This window comes from Pyrgilauda ruficollis, unplaced genomic scaffold (genome assembly GCF_017590135.1).
Source record: "Pyrgilauda ruficollis isolate IOZ18807 unplaced genomic scaffold, ASM1759013v1 scaffold316, whole genome shotgun sequence".
In the NCBI taxonomy this organism is placed as follows: Eukaryota; Metazoa; Chordata; class Aves; order Passeriformes; family Passeridae; genus Pyrgilauda; species Pyrgilauda ruficollis.
In genome coordinates, this window is record NW_024524556.1 from 92828 (window position 1) to 102170 (window position 9343).

Here is a 9343-nt window from a genome sequence, read left to right on the forward strand (position 1 = left end):
AAAATCCACCAACTTCAGCTGTGCAAGGAGAAGACCCACGCCAGAAAATCCAACAGGGTCCCAGCTGCTGTGAACTCTTTTTTCCTCCCATCCCCACAGACAAAGAGGGCATCTTTGCCTTTCAGCCACTTGGCGAAGTGGAGGTGTGGTGTAAGGTTCAAATTTATTCTTTTTTTTTCCTTCTTTTTTATGTGCCTTGTGGGCACCTTTTTTGTTTGTTTGTTTGTTTGGTGGTTTTTTTTTTTTGGTTTGTTTTTTGGTTTTTGGTTTTTTTGTTTTTGTTAATAAACAGTTTTTCTGGGGTTTTTTTTTTGTTTTTTTGGTTTTGGGGTTTTTTGGGGGTTTTTTTGGTTTTTTGGGTTTTTTTGGGTTGGTTTTTAAAATTTTTTTAAATTTTTTTTTTATTTCATCCCCGGTATCCATTTCTGTCCTTAGCAGAAGAAAGGACAGTTATTGAAGCCCTCTCTCTTTAGAGAAAACCACCCATTTTAGAGCATTTTTCTTCTAGAGTTTGTCTCCAAACCAGGACATGGAGCAGGAGGGAGGTGCCAGGATCTGGGGGAACCTATGGGGCTGGGATCTGTGGGGTTGGAATGAGGATCTGTGGGTCTCCATCAGACTCTGGAGCTCCATAGGGCTGGGATGCGGCTCTCTGGGGCTGGGACACAACTCCATGGGGCTCTGTGGGTCCGCTCCACCCTTCCAGGTCTCCACACAGTGCAGTGGGTTTGCAGCTGCAACCTCCTGTTCAGTGGGACATCCATGGAATCTGTGGGGAAGGCCACAATGGATGGGATTTCATCTTCAGGCTGGGATCCAGGGGTTTGGTGGTGGCTGACGGTGCTGCCTGGATGACCTGGGGGTGACCAGACTGACCACAGGATTAATTACCTGGAGCATACCTGTGTGGAATGGCTTGAGGAGTACTTTGGATATTGGTGCTCTACAGCACATTAGTACTGGGATGCAAATGTGGGAGTGGAATTCCCAGGGGAATGTGGGATTTGGGAGGGCAGAATTCAGGAAAACAAGAATTCCTATGGGAATCCCATGGATGGATCTCACCTCCATCCCATTCCCATTGAAATTCCATAGATGGATCTCACCATTGTCCCATTCCCATCATAATTTCATGGATGGATTTCCCCATTATCCCATTCCCAGAACCCCCTGACATCCATGTGTACAGAAAGTGGAACATGGGACCCGGGCACTGTCCTGCCACATGTACAGATTCTGCCCCAGGACCGTCAGGATCAGCTGGATGAAGGGGGAGGAAATCCAGGATCAGGAGATTGAGTTGGGTGGAATAATTCCCAACAGCAATGGCACCTTCCACACCTGGGCCAGAACTGAGGCACTGCCAGGGGAGCAGGAGCAGCACCAGTGCCAGGTGGAGCATCCCAGAATGCTGGAGCTTGGGATCTTCATCTGGGGAAAGGCTGGGAATGCAGAATCTGTTAATTGGGAATTTGGGAATGCAAAGCAGCAGGGTCGGGGTTCCCCTTCCCCTTCTCACCATCTTGCTCTTCCCAGAGCTGGAAAGATGCTGGAATCTCATCCCGGTGATCGTCGCTGTGTCCGCCATCGCTAGGTCATGATCCTCATTGGATTCAGGATCTGGAAGGTCCGACCTGGTAACGTGGGATGGTGGCTGTGGATGAGCACCAATCCGCCCAACAGCGTTCTGGGGATGCTGTGCTGTAGGTGCTGATCATGCTTTATTTCCATAGGGAAAAGGGAGAGGAATGGATACAGTATGGGGGTCAGTGAGTACCAGTGGTGTTGGTATCTCATTGCCAGCCCCTGGGCTGACTGACAAGGGTTTTCCCAGTTGGATCTCTCACAAGGCTGCAGGCATTTCAGTGGCCCAGAACCCGACGGGGCATGGAGCTCAAACCAATGAGAGCATCCAGAGCAGGCCTTTCAAATGTTCTATGTAAAGGAGGGCATGGAAAATAAAACCCTCTCTTGCCATGAACATTGGGGTGAGCGGTCTCTGTCTCCTGTGCCCCTCACCCCCCACACGTGACCTGCACATGGTGACCTTCGAAGTGATCAGAACTCAGTAGCACAGAGCAAAGGAGACAGACGGTGAAAAGCTGACACGGCAGTCAAAGCTGGAACTATTAGGTGTAATAGCTGTATTTATTAGGCAAAATAGCCGTAATTATTAGGTGTAAAAGCTGGGAAAAGGTGGGAGATACAGTGAAAAACTGGGACTTTGCTGAATAGACAACGGAAAGTGAACTGGAGTCACCTAGGAGACCATGAGGACCTGGATGTTAGTGCCAGAAAACTCTGTATTGAGGATGCTGATATTTTTCTTTCAAAGAAGAGGGATAAACAATGATGAACAAGCTCTACAAACTTTACTCACATGGTGTGAAAACCATGAGCTGCACGTACCAGAAGGGGACGTTTTAGATTTGCCTTTTTGTTGGACAAAATGTATTTGCAGCAGTCTCATTTGGTGATGATGCAGACATCGGTATTATAAAACCCCGGACGCTCGTTCTGGACTGGTTAAAAGATTGGATTATGAAAGGCAAAGGGGGAAGGGCAGCAGTGCAGCTCAAGGCTGCAGGCATTTCAGTGGCCCAGAACCCGACGGGGCATGGAGCTCAAACCAATGAGAGCATCCAGAGCAGGCCTTTCAAATGTTCTATGTAAAGGAGGGCGTGGAAAATAAAACCCTCTCTTGCCATGAACATTGGGGTGAGCGGTCTCTGTCTCCTGTGCCCCTCACCCCCCACACGTGACCTGCACATGGTGACCTTCGAAGTGATCAGAACTCAGTAGCACAGAGCAAAGGAGACAGACGGTGAAAAGCTGACACGGCAGTCAAAGCTGGAACTATTAGGTGTAATAGCTGTATTTATTAGGCAAAATAGCCGTAATTATTAGGTGTAAAAGCTGGGAAAAGGTGGGAGATACAGTGAAAAACTGGGACTTTGCTGAATAGACAACGGAAAGTGAACTGGAGTCACCTAGGAGACCATGAGGACCTGGATGTTAGTGCCAGAAAACTCTGTATTGAGGATGCTGATATTTTTCTTTCAAAGAAGAGGGATAAACAATGATGAACAAGCTCTACAAACTTTACTCACATGGTGTGAAAACCATGAGCTGCACGTACCAGAAGGGGACGTTTTAGATTTGCCTTTTTGTTGGACAAAATGTATTTGCAGCAGTCTCATTTGGTGATGATGCAGACATCGGTATTATAAAACCCCGGACGCTCGTTCTGGACTGGTTAAAAGATTGGATTATGAAAGGCAAAGGGGGAAGGGCAGCAGTGCAGCTGTTTCTCTGTTCCACCCCACGCGGGAGCCGGTGGGCCCCAGCCGCTGTGAAAACGTGCCCTGCTACCCTGGAACCAGCACAGCCCCGTGGAGTGGGGGAATCCTGGGAAGCACAGTGAGCAGGCTGCCTGAACTGTGGACACCAACAAACACTGCCCAGGGAACCGGCGGTGCCGGTTGCACAATCTGAACATTGGAGAGAGCGCAGCTCCGGGATGCCCCGTGTCCACTCCGGACTGCTGTAACCACCATGCAGCTGTCCCAGGCCAACATATCGCCGATCCAGGGGGGTACGCCACTTCGCCCTGTTCTGGGGGACCAGACCACGTGGCAGCCACTCAGCCCTCCCGGGATAAAGGGGAATTCTGCAGCCATTACACCGTGCCACGTGGCCGCTGAGATATCCCCCCACCATTTGCACCGGGCTGCCTGCATCTCCCATCACCATGGAAACACCAAGACTCAGCCCCCCGGAGAGCCAGTGGTCTCCAAAGCCACACTTCCATGGAGCCTGGCCACACAGACATCGAGGGATGTGTCTACCCCCTGCCCCGATCCTGCCTGTGACAGGGGGCAGGCCCTGCACCCAAACCATTCTCCATGGAACAGAGGATTGCCTCCCGTGGGAATGGCCCTGCCACTGACCTTACCCCCAAGGCCAGGTCTGGGAATGCAACCACCGGGAGTCCCAGCAGACATCCATCCTGGAAGTGGAGCAGCCATCCCCCCAGCCCCAGCTCTACTGGAATTACAGCCTTACATGCTGGCAAGGGACACAAGGGATCATCGTCCCCTGCAGAACACTGTGACAATATCACAATTATCATGCTGCTGACAGCCCTGCCCATCCTGCAGGGATCTGGAAAAAGGGTAAGCTTGCTGCTATCATGAGTGGAGACTGTGAGGGACCAGAATTTATTAATGTTCCTGTGTTGGCGGGCGGGGAACTGGAGGATGAGACACTGGGAGTTTATCCCGTAATAAGATGTCAGCACAACAGGCAATAAGTTACATAGACTCCATGCATTCACAGAAGGCTGATTATTTCTTTATTAAGAAACCCATGCTTTTATACCCTAGTTTGCTACCGGTGGACCTAATTGGTCCTTCATCAAGACACCATCACCACTGGCTAATTAAGAAACCACCCTTTGGTAAATGAATCTCCATAACACATTCCACATGTTCACAACAACAGATGCAGCAGGTTAAGATAAGAATTGTTTCACATTCTTTTCTCTGATCTTCTCACAGCCTTTCCCAGAAAGGCCTGGGAAAGTTGTGCTTCTCTCTGTGGCCAGAGAGCTGCTGCCACAAAAAGGGGCAGTGGAACTGGCTCTGATAAATATACCCCTTTTCAATGGCCAGCCCTATCTGAACTACATCAGCTTGTGCCCAGGCATGGTCTGGGTTATACTGCACTTGCTAATATGCTACAATTCTTACCACCAAGGAGGTCAGTCCCTTTGATATAAAGCAACTAGCAAAACTGATATTTATGACTGTCCAATATATGGTCTTTGAATCAGCATGGAAGATCAGTGCTGAAAACCAGGGGTTAAAAAAATCTAAAGCTTCCACGGGAGGACCCACATTATGGGGCAGGGATCCCTCAGCTTCTGGGTCTCACGCCAGTGGGTGATACAAGGCTCCAAGACAGGTTACACCCACTAATACTGGCACAAGTGAAGGAACTGGGTCTGCAAGCACCGTTCAAAGTAGCTACCATGACAAACCCGACCCAAACATACTTAAAGATAAGACAAAGAGTCAAAGAACCATACCTAAAAATCATACAGAGATTGCAAGATGCACTGGAAAAATAAATTGTTAGAGCAGAAATCAGCTAATTTTACAGCTGGCAAAAAACAACACCAACGAGGACTGCTGGGGGGGTGATAGAACTGTTAACTAATAAGAACCCACCACTAAATGACCTGATAAATGCATGTGCTAAGCTTGGATCCAATTTTCATAACATGACTATGTTAGCAGATTCTATAACAGCAGCTGCAAGGGTAGCACCTCAATGCTCCTGGTGCGGCTGGCAAGGCCACCTGAGAGGGAACTGCTCCCAGAAGTCCTTCCCACAGTGTGTGGGAATCCTTAAAATCAGAGGGTTTTGGGAAAGCTGCGAAAGGCAGGCCTCAAAGATACAGCAGAACTGTGATTAGAGCTAAGCAGTAGCCATAAGATTTGTCAGCAGAAAAATTATTTAAGTAGAAAAGTAAGGACAAATAGAACAATGGTCTGTGTATTAACGCTTGGCTAGAACAACTCCCTAAGCTGCAGAAAAGTATATCTAGTGAGATGTTAGGAAGTTCTAAACTTAGTAATGGAGCTCTGTGCATTGTATCTTAAGGCTTACAAGCAGGTATTGTATTTGCAATAAGCACACAGTTGTTTTAACCAAAGGATGTGCTTATAGTGGTTGGATAGAACTACTGTCATTATGCCTTTGCTTTGTGTCAAAAAAGTTACAAGGTAAGTTGTAACATTAAGTTCTTGGTCTGCTGTTGGGGATGTGAGCTGCTGGCATCTTCCCATTGTCATAACCATGTAATGAGACTGATGCTGGAAAATAAACAGCTCGAGACACCTTTTCCAGCAGTCCAGCAGTTCGTGATTTGTACACAGCCCCTGGCTGGCAATACAGGGGACATTTCAAGGACAGAAGAGAGCACATACCAGCTGCAGCCAGTGTGGAAGGACCAGACATATAACCAAGGTATGCAAGTCAAAGGTTCATGCTAATGAGCAATTTCTCAAGGACCAGGGAAACAGGATACCGAGCACAGATGGAAATCATGCGATGACACAAGTAATTTCCCAGCCCCTGGCACAAGCCTATGCGATCAGCTCTCAAGAAGGACTCAAGGAGCAGCCGGAGTGGATGTGTCCACCTTTATCACAATAATTACATGCACTTCACAGGTACACAGGGTCCCTTGATATAAGGATCTTTTCGAGCTAAGTCTTATAAGCTCTTGGAGATTTATATCACACCTGAGATAGCCACCTCAGATGGCATAAAATCAGCAGGATGGCTTCTGTGGCAGTGTTGGAAACAGAAAAGTTTTAATAAAAGGCAAAATAACAAAGCTCTTTACAGAGAAAAACCAAGCCAGGGCAAGAGGTTCTTGCTCCTGGACAAACACCTCACAAAAGCAATTAGTTTCTTTGTCCTCTTCTTTTTCTAGTAACTTGCTTAGGCAGGACTTTTTGGCTTCTGTCCAATTGGCTATCCTTAAGTTTGAGGTGAAGTCCTCTAGGTCCTATGAGGCATCTTTTTACCTAATTGAGGAGAGAAACTTCTGGGCTTTTTTCCTTTTTAAGGAGACAAAGGATAATTTTGTCACTCTGTCAACAGGGAGCACATACCTACAGTCCCTCTCGAGGCTTTGGGGCTGATTGTGGAAGGGTTGAGTGCATTGTTAATTGGAAAGTCCAGTACCACAATGCAAGGTATAATTGTGTACCCTAGTGTTATTGATACAAGTTTTGCTGGACAAATACATGCAATGGTGTCCACCCCTACTCCACCAGTGACTGTTCCCATAAAAACTAGAATTGCTCAACTTGTCCCTTTTAAGTCTTATATCCCCAAAACAGATTCTAAAAAGCAAGGAGATCAAGGCTTCGGATCCACAGGGCAACTTCAGGTGAACTGGACTCAGGCTGTGAGGAATCAAAGACCCAGCATGTCTTGTACTGTGACGATGCCCAGGGCAAAGCCCTCACAGATAAAGGTCGGTGGGATGGTTGACACGGGAGCAGACATCACCGTCATCTCTGCCAACACGTGGCCTACTACACCTTCAGGATCTGCCATTGCTGGCCCAGGAGGGCTCTCACAGAGCTGCTTAAGCAGCAATCCTGTGTTGATAAAGAATCCTGGGGGCCAAACAGTGACAATCCAGCCGTACATCACCGCTGCACCACTGAACCTGTGGCGGAGAGAAACGTTCTGTCTGCATGGGGAGTTCAGGTGGGGATGGATTTTTAACAGGGGCCACTGTGTTGATGGGCATAAGGGCACCACACCAGCTCTAAAATGTCTGTGTGGAGCCACAGTGGAGCCACAACTCAGCCCGTGTGGATACCACAGTGATCCCTTGAGAAAGAGAAGCTAGATGCCCTAAAATCATTAGTGCAAGAACAGCTAGCTCAAGGACATATAGAGCCATCTATGAGCCCTTGGAACACAGCTGTATTTGGGTATAAAAGAAATCTGGTAAATGGAGGTTGCTCTGTGACCTGAGAAGAATGAATTCAGTGATGGAGGGCATGGGGGTTTTGCAAGCTGGTATGCCTTTCCCTACAATGATACAGGACATCCTGATTGTGGACCTAAAGATTGTTTTTTCACTATTCCATTGCACCCAGACAATACCCCAAAGTTTGCCTTCACAGTGCCCCCCATTAACGATGCTGCAGCAGCACAGCATTATCCATGGCGTGTTCTTCCACAAGGATTGCAGCCAAACCTGCTGCAAGCATTAAATTAATTTGGGCTGCAGGTGGCGCCAGAGAAAGTGCAAGAAGCGCCCTGGAAATATTTGAGACTTAACATAACGAACAAAACAATACAGCCACAACCAATTCAATTTTCAACCAAGGCTGAGAGTTTAAATGATGCACAGAAACTTTTGGGTACTATTAACTGGGTAAGATCATACCTGGGAATAACCAGTTCACAATTAACACCCTTATTTGACCTCCTGAAAGGGGATCCCGAATCAACTTCCCCCAGAAAACTCACCCCAGACACAAAAGCTGCTCTCGAAACAGTAGATCAAGCTATCACAAACAGACAGGTCCACTGGATATGCCCAGAGGTGTGTATCACCATATTCTTTATCTTCACTGACATATTATTGGTATTTTTGGGCAGTGGAACACACACTGGCCTGACCCTTTGCACATTCTAGAGTGGGCGTTTTTACCTCACCGACCAAAAAGGATGCACCTACCATCTTTGAGCTAATTGCACAGATAATCATTAAATGCCGTCTCAGGTGTCTGCAACTGAATGCAAAAGACCCTGCACAAATTATTATTCTCATAAAACAAGAAGAATTTGAGTGGAGTCTTGCTAACTGCCCAGCCTTGCAATGCGCCCTTCAAAACTTTACTGGACAAATCACTTATCACTTACCAAGCCATAGATTGCTAAAGTTAAGTAGTGAAACTACACTCCCTCTAAAACCCCTAAATAGCTGAACACCCCTGAAGGGTGTTATGGTGCTGATGGCTCTGGGAAAACAGGAAAGGCCATTGTGACATGGATAGAGGAGGGTGAGTGGCAAATGTTGGAGGGACATGAGTATAGATAACCTCAAATAGTAGAACTACTACAGTAGAACTGTAGCTATGGCTTTTCAACATTTTCCCCACACTCCCCTAAATGTTGTAACTGATTCTGCATATGTGGCTGACATCACACAAAGGTTAGACCGAGCACTACTAAAAGAGATTGATAAAGTGCAACTGTTTAAATTGCTAATATTCCTATGCCTAACCATCCAGGCCAGGACCTACCCGTACTACAGCCTACACATCAGGAGCCACACAAATGTACCAGGTTTTATCACAGAGGGCAATGCCAGTGCAGATCTGCTCGCTGGCCCTGCTTGGACAGCACCACAGCCAGACACGCTTCCACAAGCAAAGGCATTGCACAGTTTTTTTCCACCAAGGTGCTTGAGCTTTACAACAGCAATTTCAGCTGTCAAACACAGAGGCTTGTAATATTGTTAGCATCTGTGATGTCAAGGTCATGCTACACCATTGCAGATGACAGTGAACTCTCATGGACTGCATGCTTTGCAAATCTGGCAGAGTGATGTCACACACATCCCTGAATGTGGCCGTTTAAAATACACCCACGTCTCAATTGACACCTTTTCCTCATCAATGTGGGCTACAGTACACAGAGGAGAAAGAGGATGGGATGTCATGGCACACTGGCAATCAGCTTTTGCAGCCTTGGGCATTCCTCAAACCATCAAAACTGATAATGGGCCTGCATACACTTC